The following is a 14,040-nucleotide window of genomic DNA, read 5'->3' on the forward strand; positions in this document are numbered from 1 at the left end:
ACGAAAGGGATAGGCCAGGCTCGAAAGCTGGCACAAAGAGGACTGATGAATAGAGTGTGGTCTTGGAGGAGGGAGGGGAGGGAGGGAAGGGGATTAAGATGTGTGAATTATGAACGTTGCATTGATAATGCTATAAATTTGATTATAATTTGTTAAAACCAATAAAGAAATTAAAAAAAAAAAACAAAGCTCCCGCCTGCCCAGCGACCCTCTACTGCACAGACACCCTGCGGGGGCAGACGTAGACTTGGAACAGGGGTCGGAGCCGGTAAAAGAGCCTAGACCCCAGAGTGTCATCCAGAAACAGTGAGAAGGAGGATACGCAAACGCTCGGGCACCCAACCTACGGAACAGGCCAGATTCCAATACGGTAAGAGAGCCCTTGAAGGGGACACAGAGAACGGCCCGCCCAGCCCACCAGTAAACATCGACCATCACCTCTGGGGGCCACCCATGAACTGTCCTGGGGGGGGTACGATGCAAGCCCAGACTTGCAGAGGAGGGCACTGTTGAGGTCAGCAAATAGCGGGGAGTCACCTGGAAAGTCCCAACATACAAGGGATACCAAACGGGGGCCCACCCCAAAGAAAAGAAGGCCCTCCCGCTCGTACCATAGGGGAAAGAACCAGGGAGCACAGAAGATAGCTAAAGAATTTCCAAAGGGGATAAACAATAAAGGGACATGGCGGGGTCATAGGGATCACCAGATCTCATCGAAACACCTGCTCACAAGGCACGACAGGGCAGAAGGGAACCCGGGAAGGGACGACGACACCGGGAGTAATCCACCCCGAAAAGGCCAGACACAAACACCCGGACCAGCCATGGCCAGTCAAGTGCCAGAGCATCTGGCGCCCCGAAACCACTACTAGCACAAACAATGGTCAACCCCTTAGAGGCACACATGTCAAAACCAGAGGACAACAATAGAGAGCGACGCAGACAGCAAACTCAAACTCAAAATCAAAACAGGACCAGAACCTGGTGCAACTCTGGGGAACAGACATAGCAACACCTACTAAAGCCAAAACACAAAAATGTATATACGAAGAGTCGAGATCGGGTATAGAGAAGGCAGAGATGGCCACTAAAGAAGATATGAAAGGCTGGTTCAGTGAATTTCAAGAACAATTCATGGCCTCTACACATAAGCAATTTGAGACAATGAAGGGAGGGGTGAAACAGGCGGTAAAAGAACTGAAGACAGAATTAGGAAATATAGGAGAAAGAACCGACAGACTAGAGAAAATGGCCCAATACCTGGATGAGGAAACGCAGCAATAGGCAAAGGCACAGGAGCGACTGGCCTGTTTCACCCACAACATAGAGATCCAATGTGAGGATCTAGAAAACCGCACAAGGAGATCAAATATAAGGGTAAAGAACATGGTGGAATCCGTCGAAGAGAAAGATCTCAAAACCGCAGTGCAGCAGGTTCTTTAAGGACATCCTCGTAGACGATGACATTGAGGTCCCACTACACAGAATGGGCCTCATTACGAGGTATGCCGGTAAGGCAAAAACAATGTCTGTGTGGTAATACCAGCATTGTTTACCGTCCCGTTGCATTCCGACCCGCAAACCCGGTATTAGCGGCACACTAAACAACGGTGCCGCTAATAGCGGCATAGGCGCATACACGAGCCCCTTCAGGGAGCAAATACCGGCATGCCGGTAATAGGGGGTAATTCCAACCCACGCATACATGCAAATACCGGCATCGCGAAGCCGGTAATCACGGCCTGCACGATGCCGGTCATACAGGCATCTCAGACCACCCGCAAACAGCAAGCAGGATACAAGGCAGCTGCCACAGGTACACACAATCCCCACAGGTGGAGTCAATGGAGGCTGTGCCAGTATAAACTGAGCACACCCACACACCACAACCCCCCCCACAGGTGTAGGCAATGTAGAGTGGCCCACTACAAAAGGAGCACATCTACACACCACACCCCTTCCTACACCAAAATGCTAACACTAGCAGTTGAAATCATGGCACTGGAGGACATGCCAATACTGCTACAACTACAGCAACAACAGCAACAACAACAACAACAACTACAGCAGCAACAACAACGACAGCAGCAACAACAGGCAGCACAGAGGAGACGCAGGAGGAGAAGGAGGGTGAGACAGGCCCAGCAATTACCACCAGCGCAGCCACCAGTGCCTCGTAGGCAGCCACCAATCCCTCGCACCAGACCCAGCCCATTCAACCTAACCCCTGAGCAGATCCACACCCTGTACCGGTTGGACCGTGACACCATCACCACCATAGTGGGCGTGATACAGAACGACATTGACAGCCACATAGGAATACGCACTGCCATCCCCCCACTACTAAAGGTGGTGTCTGTGCTACACTTCCTGGCCACAGGCACCTACCAGCACACAGTGGGCCAGCTGCATGGCATTTCACAACCACTATTTTCATGCATGCTGAACCAAGTGCTGGATGCCCTCCTGAAGCATGCAAGCACCCACATATCCCTACCACTGACTGCCCAGGAGATAGCCGAAACCAAAGTAGGCTTCCATGCACTGGCAGGCATGCCCAATTGTGTCTGTGCCATCGACTGCACCCATGTGGAATTGGTAGCCCCCCATGCTATAGAGGCGGTGTTCCGCAATCGCAAGGAATACCACTCCATCAATGTGCAAATGGTATGTGACTCCAGGAAGATCATCACCCATTGCTGCACCCGATTTGCGGGATCAACACATGATGCAATGTTACTGGGTAATTCCACGCTACCCCATCACATGGAGCAACATGCCGGATCACGTGCCTGGCTGCTTGGTGAGTTGCACAACCGTCCCATGGCAGTGCTTTGGGGGTACTGATGTGTGGGGATGCATAAGGGGGGGGGAATACTGCACCTGGGTGGGAATAGCCGGTGATTGGAGAATGCATGCAGAGCCAAACACTCCTGACCTGAACCAGTCAAACGGTATATGACACTTCACTGGGCCACATATCACAAATAATGCATATCTATGAGAACAAGTAAGAGGCACAACCAGGCCACCATGGTGATGGCAAGCAATGCATGAATGAACAGGAGGGCAAGTGTGGCAATGTGGGCAGTGTGACCATGCATAGTAAATAATGAACAGCATGAATTGGAGTTAAAACATTGATGCACTACCACAGCATATCTGCCTCAGCATGCATGATTGCACCCTGCATCTTCTATTGAACGTCATACAGACTACCACACCTCATGACAGTATAGATTGCACCTAGATAACATTTTTTCATGCTTACAGGACATGTGCATGGCCACACCAAATAGCTGCCGCCATGACTGTGCTCCCTGAATGTGGCAGTTCAGAGTGACACACACCTATTTGAATCTGCTTGCAGGTGATGGAGGATATCCCTTGAGGCCGTGGCTACTCACCCCTGTGCGTAAGCCGCAGAACAGCCATGAGGAGGAGTACAATCGTGTGCACACCCGTACCCGTGTTGTGATTGAACAGACCTTTGGCCTATTGAAGGGGCGGTTCTGCTGCCTCAGCAGGTCTGGTGGGGCACTCCTATATAGGCCTGAGAAGGTGGCAAAGATCACCATGGCCTGTGTCATGCTGCACAACATGTGTGTCCGGAGAAATGTACCACTGCCACCTGACATTGACATGCATGGGCCGGGTGAGGATGATGAGGATGGAGACGGAGGTGAAGTAGCCCCCCTGCCAGTACGTGATGCACGGGATAGCCATGCTGTACGCCAAGCACTAATTCACAAATACTTCTGAAACACAGGGACTATGAAAGACTTGTGTCAGTCAGATACTGGGCCAATGTGGACATGTACACAGGGAATGTTGGGAGTTGGGCACTGAACACCGTACCGCATTAAATGGATGCACACAAAAATAACAATGTCCAGCCATGGATTTTTCTTATCACAACGTGTGTATTATTTACAACAGCAAAAATGTGCCCACTCCCCCCTCCCAGACTCCCCCAACAAACTCCCTGACCCCCCCAACAAACTCCCAGTCCCCCCAACAAACTCCCTGACCCCCCCAACAAACACCAACACCCCCAATAGACTCCACAAGATGCACCCCTTCACCCCCAACCTTGTGTCCCACTACCATTGTCCCCCCACACTACTTCCGGGACATCTTCCTGTCCAGAGGCGGCATTTCAGTGTGCCTTGTACTCCTACGTGTGTGGCGCACTGGGCTAGTGGGGACAGATGAAGCTGGTGTGGAGGTAGTAGGTGATTCGCTGGCAGGTTCCACACCTCCTGCAAGCCGTGGCCGCTGCATATGAAGCAGCATTGAGGTCAGCATCTGTGTCACCGGCCCCAGGCAGTCCCTCATTAGCCGAGCTGATGCATTGACAGCGGCTGTGTTTGCTTCGATGGCCGCTGTGGTCCCTGCAATTGCTGTGGCAATACCCCGCCTGGTTTCCTCCCCGTCTGCTATGTACTGGCAGAGTAGGTCTAACATGGCCTCCTGTTGGGCCTCCACCATCGACAATCGTGTCTCCAGGGTTCTGGAGGGGGCTGGAGTGGTGGGTTGTGCAGTCACGTGGATGGCATTTTCGGGACTGGACTCCTCAGAGATGGGTATGTCACAGTCACGGAGGCAGGGATCAACTTCACTGCAAGTGGGTGACTGCAGGTGTTGGGGCGAGGGGGTGGGCACGGGGCTCGGAGTGGCCGGGCATGTCACCTCGGTGTCTCCCTCAGGCTCCACACTGGCATCAAGTTCTTCCCCAGTGGTGGCGGGTGCTTCCAGGGACTCCCCTTGGACAGGTGTGGGTGTGGCCTGCTTGTCTCCAGCGTAAGTGGTGGTGGTGGTTGTCCTCTTCTTACGGTGTGAGGTGGATGCCCTCGCAGTTGTCTCCTGGGTTGCTTCTTCCTCATCAGTGCCTGGAGGGGGTAGAAGAGATGCAGGGCATCAGTGATGGTGTGACATGGCAGTGGCGGTGCTGTTCATTATTCATTTGATCATGCTTTCATGTCTTACAGGTGTGTCACGCAGGATATTCAGAGGGGGCATGTAAGCATTCACTGCATGGCAGGTGGCATGTTGTTGATTTTGGGTTTGTGTGAAGTATCACATAGGCAAGCTCCAGGAGTGTTGGCTGTGTGTTGGTTAAGGGATGGGCACTCAGCATGCATTTCAGTGTGGCAGCGTTTGGCCCCCATCTGTATTTGGGTATGGTCATGTGGGTGATGGGACATGCATTGCCTTGCATAGACTCTCTACCACTTCACTTGTGCTACTTCATGGTCTCCCCTACAGGGATCTGCAGGGTCACTCACCTCCTTCCGCGGTTGATGCCGCACCCATCTCCATCTTGCATAATCCCTCGATGGACTCAGGACTGATGAATCAGCTGGCCGTCTCCTCGCAGGGCATCAATTTGGCAGGGCGATGGGCATCCCCGCCTGTGGCCATGGCCTCCCTCCAATTGGTGGCCATGATATTGTGTACCCTCAACAGGAGGTCATCCCACCGCTTCCTGCAGTCCTTCACACTGCGCAGGATGGGACCTACGGCTGATACCCTGCGGGCTACCTCCTGCCAGATTTGCCTCTTTTGTTGCTGCACCTCCCGCTTCTTGTCGTGGGATTGTATTGTGTCTGCATGTGCAGCTAGAGTGTCCGCTAATATGGTGAGCTCTGCTTCTGAGTAACGCAATTTACGCAGCCGGGGGGTGGTCTTCCTCGTAGCCTTTGACATCCTCTATGGATTTCCACTGTGCTCTCCGAGTATCGGCTGGTGGTTATGGAGGATGGCAATGGATTGTGTTTTTAAAGATGGCCGCCGGCCCATTTCCTGTTCCTGCACGATGACGTAATTTCGGGTCCGTTTTTTGGCGAACACGGTATTACCATGCCGGTATTACCATGCCGGTATTTAGGGGTTGGTATGAGGCGGTACCGCTATGGGCGGGTCCCGCGATGCCGGTATAGGGGAGTTGGAGGCCCTTTCGCGGCATGGCGGTATTGCCACTACCGACATAGGGGGATGCGCGTGCTCGCGCACTCGTAATCACCCGCTATTAGCTGGTTCATACGAGCACGGACCCGCTCATTCCGGCATGCCGGTAATGAACCCGGTTTTACCGGGCAACTCGTAATGAGGCCCATAGAGTAGGCCCTTGCAGAGCTGGGGAGCCAGGGGCACGCCCCCCCAGACGTCCTGGTAGCAATGTCGTTGTATGCGCATAAGAGCAGGTACACGGCAAAGCCAGATCCATGGATCACATCAGGATGAACGTGGTGGATATCCACCTCTACCAAGACCTGGCACAATCAACACTCCAGAAACGCCAGGAGATGGCACCTGTCATAAAGGAACTGCTCTTGAAACAAATCAGATATAAGTGGACATTCCCATTCGGTCTGCTCTTCACATGGGACGGGAAGCAACAGAGAATAACCACGTGTGAGAAAGGCCTGCAGCTAATGAACCAACAAGCAGTTATGAAGGGGGTTGGGGGGAAGACGGCATGTTGAGGGTTGCCAACAGGACAATTGGAGGGGGGAAAGGGAGCGGGCACATGGAACTGGAAGGATATGTGTACAATGCATGAGGGACCGGGAGAGACACTCAGGGGTCGCACCCAGCGTGACAGAATGGGGCTCAAAATTTTAACATATAACGTCAGAGGGCTGAACTCCCTGGTAACGAGGAAAAAGGTGAAACACTTTCTTCACATGGGGAAATATGATATAATAATGCTCCAGGAAACCCACATCAAAAAACAAGACAGCGGAAGGCTGCGCCTGAAAGGATATAATCAAATTCTCCAAGCAAATGACTGGGAGAAAAGAAGGGGGAGTTCTAATAGCATTCCACAAATTCCTCAATCTGCAGGTTCATGATGTCCAAGTGGATAAGCAAGGAAGATACTTATTAGATACTTATTCGTGAACACCCAGATCGAAGGATGCCCCATAACGCTAGCAACGATCTACACCCCAAACTCGGTGCAAGGCTTCATAAGGGACTGCCTGAACAAGCTGGAAACCTTTGCGAAGGAGGAGGTAGTGCTAGGCGGAGACTTCAACATGGCATGGGACCCCAAAGTGGGCCGCTCAAATACCAAACAAACAGTACAGGGAACGCCATTGAGGTCTTTCAAGCGAATCATGCAGAGGATGGCTCTAGAGGATACCTGGCAGAGGGTCAGGGCGATTCCCCCGGGGTACACGCATTTCTCATATGTACATAACTCCAGATCTAGAATCAACGATATGCAGTGATAAAATTGCGGCAAAAATGTCGCCTATCCAAAAAATCCCGGCAAAAATGCAGTGGTCTGATGCGGTAAAGGTGAACCCTGTTATACCATTTAAGGGGAGCGGGGGTTGTGGCAGTGTCCCCCGCTCCCCTTAAATGGTATAATGGGTGCAGGGGGTTGCGGGGTTGTCCCACAGCATTTCTGCCGCAATATGTTGTAACCACTGCAATCTTTGCTGCGATTTTAACACATAGAACCAAATCAACTACATCTGGGCATCCAAAGGCCTTCTAGGAAAGGTTCAACATGCAGAGATAGAGTCAATCTCGCTCTCCGACCACGCACCACTGTGGATATCTGTCCTCTTGACCCGTCAACAGTCTGGACTCTGGAGATGGAGACTACCGGCAGAAAGTATACAAGACCCAGTCATGCGAGAATCGATCAGAGAACATATTACAGAATACTTCGAGCTCAATGACACACCAGAGCTCTCAAAGGCCATCGTCTGGGAGGCCTTCAAGGCAGTGACACACGGACTCATAATAGCGCTTAAGGCACAGAGGGATAAACAAAATCACCAATGGGAAGCCAAACTAGAATCCAAGCTGGAAGAGATACAAGCGGAAATTACCTGAAACTACTCGCTAAAACTGAAGAGGGCCTTAAGGCACACAGAGGGGCAACTAGACTCCATCAGCATTAAGCGGGCGAAGAAGAACCTCCTCTATCTGAAACATTGGTACTTTATGAAAGCAAATAAAGCGGACAAGCTCCTGGCCAGGCAGATAAAAGGGAAACAACATAACCAGACAGTTAAAGCACTGAAGGATGACCTTGGACAAGTAAGAACGCTATCATCGGAAATCGGAGAAATATTTAAAGACTTCTACCAAAACCTGTATAGGGAGGAGGAACAATCCCACTACCTGAAGGAATCACACTCCCAACAATCAGAAAAAAAAGAAAAACATCAACTGGATGGCCCTACAACAGTCAAGGATGTATCCAGCGTAATCCAGGAACTTCCCAATAACAAAGCCCCAGGACCGGACAGCTTTACAGCTAACTTTTATAAAACATACAAAGGAAACCTGGCCCCAGTCCTGACAGATCTCTTTAACACATTTAAAGATGCAGCCAATATAGTGCAAACCATGAATGAGGCGAAGATCCTAGTATTCCACAAGCTGGGGAAAAACCCGAAGCTGATGAGCTCATACCGCCCCATCGCATTAATTAACCTGGATGCCAAACAACACCAAAATGTTAGCTAACAGACTCTAACGGGTCCTTCCGAAGCTGATCCACCAAGACCAGTCAGGGTTCACCCCCAACAGACAGCCCCAATACAACATTAGTAGGATACACACCTGATCGAGAAAACGGGGATTACACTCCCTCCAGCCATATTATTGGCGCTAGATGCAGAAAAAGCATTTGACCGCATGGAGTATTCCTTGCTATTTTGCATCCTGGCATAAATGGGCATGGGAGAGGACTACATTAAGATGATACAGGCCAACTACAACTCACCCAATGCACGGATCGCGGGAAATGACGAGCTCTCCGGCACGGTCAAGATAGGCAGAGGGACAAAGCAGGAATGCCCCCTCTCGCCGCTTTTAAATGCAATTTTTGTAGAACCCCTCCTGGCATGAATCAGGGACGCCCCAGACATTGAAGACATAGACATGGGAAGGATAGCCCACAAAACTGCTGCCTACGCAGTTGATATGCTGGTGGCCCTCACTGACCCAATGAGTTTGCTACTGCATCTTCTACAGGAAATAGAGGCCTACGGTATCATATCGGGTCTGAAAATCAACAGACGAAAATCCAAAATGTTTATACTGGCGGGAAACATCCAAAAGCAAGTGGCGGAGCTACAACTAAGAGTGGCACCAAGTGGAGTTAGATTCCTCGGGTCACACTGACAAGCACTATAAGGAGCTCTCTGCAGGAAACTACCACCAGCTCCTGGAAAGGACCAAAAGAGATCTGGAGAAGTGGACTCCCCTGTCAATCTCGTGGTGGGGTCGGATGACAGTGATAAAGATGACAGTGCTGACAGAATCTTGTACAACTTTCAGGCACTCCCCATCAGACCCCCAGCCTCCTTCTTCAAAGCACTCACCAAAACAGTCTCAGCATATGTCTGGCAGAAAAAGCCCCCTAGACTGTCTAACATAGTCCTTACACCGCAAACAACAAATGGGGGCCTGGCCCCCCCCACACTTCCGGAAATACTACGAAGCGCCCAACTGTGGGTTCTGAAGGAGTGGGACCCAGATACGTCCCAGAAGGTATGGGTAGCCCAGGATAAGGCAGTGGCCACGACCAGACTCCGGCACCTATTATGGACAAAAAGTGAACAAGGCACCCAAATGTACAAAATAGTGAGGTCATGAAACCGCCGCTAGAGATATGGAACAGATCTACCAGAAAAGAAATATTAACTCTAGATCCGGCCCCCTTCATACCACTGTTTATAAATCCGGAATTCCAGCTGGGCATGGAGAAAGGTGCATTTACATAATGGGAGGAGGCGGATTGTACAAAAGTAGGGGACATGTTCCAGGGTCAGCAGATCCGAAACTTTGCAGAGTGCCAAGCACTTTTCCGCCTCACCGCAAAAGACAGATTTAAATATGAACAACTCCACCACTGGTTGTCCTGCCCATGGATCACTGTGGCGGCATCCAGACCACTAAGCTCATTTGAATCCTTTATCACGACACAGCCAGGGACGAAGAGGTTTGTCTCAGTCATATACAAATTCCTTAGTGCCCCAACCGAAGAGACCAACTGGCAATATATGAAGAGATGTGACATCACCTTAAGGTGGGTCTTCACTTTAGAACACTGGGAATACGTATGGCGGGCCATCCCCAAATTAACGAGAGCAGTCCAGACAATGTATATGTGGACGAAGATCCTGGTGCAATGGCACTACACGCCAGAAAGGCTACATACAATGTACAAAACTGCCCAGAACCAGTGTTGGAGGGAGTGTGAGGCACAGGGTAATTGGAGACACATCTGGTTGGATTGTCTAAAACTAAAGCGGTTCTGGGAAGAAGTGAAATCCCAGATGCAGTCGATGTTTAGGGGAGCGGAAAATCTAGGGGAGGAAGTATGGATCTGTGGCCTGTGGAATCCCAGAGACAAAACACTGTCAACCACACAGAAAAGGTACATCATGGGGTTTCTAACGGCAGCCTGGCTGGCCATAGCCCGAAAATGGAAGCGGAAAACGCCACCATCCAACTTTGAATGGCTTCAAAGGATTTGGTCTCACCTGGCGATGGAGCGCATCACATATAACATTCAAGGAGACTGTCAGAAATTTAAGACGGATTGGGGGGCGACCCTGGAGTATCTTCAGAGCGACTATGGTGCCCACACAAGATACGCATCTTGGACATGTTTGCATAGTTTAACTGTTATACTCGGCATCTACGGATATTAGAACTATGACCTTCCGGTGGGCTGGGTGGTGGGTGGAACGGAGGGGAAAATGTACGGGGAGGGGACGGGGTGCCCAACTGTTGATGTTTAATAAAATCCAATAAAAACACTTGAAAAAAAGAAATACCTTCCTAGGAAGACAGTGCAGGCGGCTAAAACAATAGACTGTTTCTTGAATGTTAGGCTGAGAGGGGACCATGATTACATAATCGCAGTCCAGTCGTGTGATACAAAAAAAAGTATACGTGACAATAGAAGAGAAATATAGGCCACAGGTCACAATTCCTTCATTTGTTTTAAGGCCTCATGCTGGCACTATCGACAAATGCTTTTTCTGCACACCGTGAATTACTTAAGCCTACACAAGAAAGGCAAGTCTAGGTTAAAAGTATCTGACCAGCTCAAATAATGTGAAACTGGGTAGAAGCACCCGCAGAGATGCATTTGATTGATTAGATCAGAATGTAAATGACGCAAAACAGGTTGTTTATATGGAAACAGACCTATATGGGTGGAAAACGTGGTGATGTATCTGGAGTGCACGTCTAGCTCAATCTAATTATATCCCTTATTTAGGTCAAGTTTAGAAAAGAAATGGGCCCCATTCAGCAAAATGACCTTGTCGTCCAGGTGCATTCCAGGGTGTCCGTCCCATCCAATTGCTTTGTTGGCCACCCTCATCTCCACACAGAGACATACATCTTTGACCAGATCTTTACTCGAACCTGCTACTGTGTGTGTCATCCACTCATGACCAAGCGCTGGCTTGATAATGTCACTTGCCAGTTAACAGTTGAGTTGCTTCTCTACCTGTGGTTTAAGGTGAATCGGTCGTCCACTAGGGTGTTGTGCTAACTGAGCAATTGATTCATCAATGTGAAGTACCACAGGGTCTCCTTTGGTTCCATGTGTTAATATCGCCGCAAAAATATTGCGATACAAAAATATCGCCAAATTTTTGCGGCGATATTGAGCCATGGACCCTGCGGGGGACACCCCAGCAACCCCTGTACTATTTTTAAATGTGCGGGGGGATACCCCCGCAACTCCCGCTCCCACAAATGATCCCCTCCAAAAATATCGCCTATGGCGAGACAAACGACCATATGTACGGTGATATTTTTGGTGGGGATAATATGCAGGGATACCTCTCCTTTGAGATGCCCTAATCCTTGAAACAGAGAATGAAATTGCTGTACTTTGGGTTGAATGCACTGCATGGTGTACATCACAGCTGCAATGTCCATTGCTATGGATGTCACACGCCCTAGCAGGTTTCTTTCTGCAACTTCTCTTTGAAGAACGTGAATTTCAAATAATAATTTCGTATATTGCAGCATTGTGCAGAATTTCCCATGATTTGTCACAGGACCTTTTCGGCCCATTGAAACACTCTTAACTTGGACAGTACCAACAATGTTGAATTCCGAAACACACGTTTTTATTGTCACACCTGTATCGATGATGAATTTGACCATGTATCATCCACCAACAGGTCATCACTTGCAGGGGAAGCTACGAGGTCTGTCATCATATATGCGGAGTCATTCCTTTGAATGCGCCATTGGGGACTACCCAGTCACTTGTCGAACACGACCAGATCTCTTCTTTTATTTGTGTCTCTTCTTGCTGATGTAGATGCATATCTCCTCATCGGCACACTGACACCATCCTTTCCTGTCACTCTCTGGCTGGCCTCTCTTGTCCCTCTTCCTGCTCCCACCTGTAAGGCTAAACACCTCTGGGTAATCTTCGACTCCACACTCTGCTTCTCTCCTCACATCTCCGACGTCTCTAAGAAGTCACACTACCAGCTGCACCTCCTCAGAGGTATGCTTCCTTTCCTCTCTTTCCCCCAGAAGCTCACTGTCTCCAGAGCTCTGGTTCTCTCTAGGCTGGACTATTGCAATAGCCTCTTGCTAAATGTGCCTGCTTCTACTCTGCATCCAGATGCAACCCATCCAGAACAGGACTGCGAGACTTGTCCCAGACTGCGATCATATCCCTCCAGGACTGAAATCTCTGCACTGGCTCCCAGTGGCCGCAAGGATTAAGTTCAAAATGCTCTGCATTGTCCACAAGACCTTCCGGGGCATGGGGCCTCAATACCTTCAACTCTCTCTTCCTAAATATCTTCCTTCTCGAGCTCTTCGCTCATCCACCTCCAACTCCCTCGGGGTCAGTCGATTCTCCAAGCAACGAGTTGGTGGTAGATGTCTTTATTCGGCTGGGGCCTCCCTCTGGAATAGCCTCCCTGAAACTTGAGGAGAACCATCTCCGGTTCTGGAAGCACCTAAAAACCTTTCTCTTTGCTTCTGCTTTTTCTCCTCCTCTCCCCTGCTGATTTCCTGGCTGAAACTGAAACTGCACTGGTTACCTGGCCACCCTCTGATCTCAGGCCCAGGCCTCCTCACCCAACAGTCGCATACCTACACTGCCTTCCTGGCAACCCCCGCACTTGGGGACTGTTTTCTGTATCCCTACAGTCCCACTATCTGCACTTGACACCTGATGCCTGCACTTACCCTCTACCATTGCACTTGCTACCTGCTGGCCATACTTTACTTATTGTTATTTATTCTATTATCCCAAGTACTGCACTGTCCCCTCCCTCTTCCCCCCTGCACTTCCCCCTTCCCTTGCACTTGCGTGATCGGAATGACACCTGGCATAGTAGGATTGTTGTCTGTCTTCCCTCTCTTCCCCCTCCCTTGCCTCGTTGCGCCTTGAAACACTTGTGTATAGGCACATTAAGAATGCCATATCATATCATATGTACGAGCACTGTATTAAGCCGTTGTGGTGCTGCTTCCACTCTATCTTGTGGGTGGTGAATTGCAAACACTGGGCATGTGATTTTCCTTGTTGCATACAGTATGTTTGACCCACCGCTGGACACATCACACCTTCCTCATGTGGGAAAGGTAGACCATGTCGATAACATCTCCCTCTCAATGAGTACCTCCTCAGGGGCACGTTACTTGGGCACTTGTTCTTCGTCAGATGAGAGCCTTATTCTCCTTTGGGATCCTTTATAGTTTGTATCTGAGTGGCTTGAGCCTCCGCTCAGGCTTCTGTTCTAGCCATGAGTAGGATTGTGGTGAGAGGAAGCAGTTCCTGCAGGTAGTGTCTTCCCAAATGAGGATGACAAGCAGCCTCCCATAATTCAGAGCCGAATGGCCTCTTCATCTGTAAATTTATTAAAGTCAAAATGAGCCTCTAACTTGTGCAGACAGGGCACAAATGTTTCGATGCACTCTCCTATCAACTGGCAGGTAATATTAAATGTCTGCCGCTCATGATGGATGTTCCGCTGCGGGTCAAAATACGTGCTTCCGGCTGGTATAGGAGTC

Source organism: Ambystoma mexicanum, chromosome 2p, assembly GCF_040938575.1.
Source record: "Ambystoma mexicanum isolate Mex_15411 chromosome 2p, UKY_AmexF1_1, whole genome shotgun sequence".
Classification (NCBI taxonomy): domain Eukaryota; kingdom Metazoa; phylum Chordata; class Amphibia; order Caudata; family Ambystomatidae; genus Ambystoma; species Ambystoma mexicanum.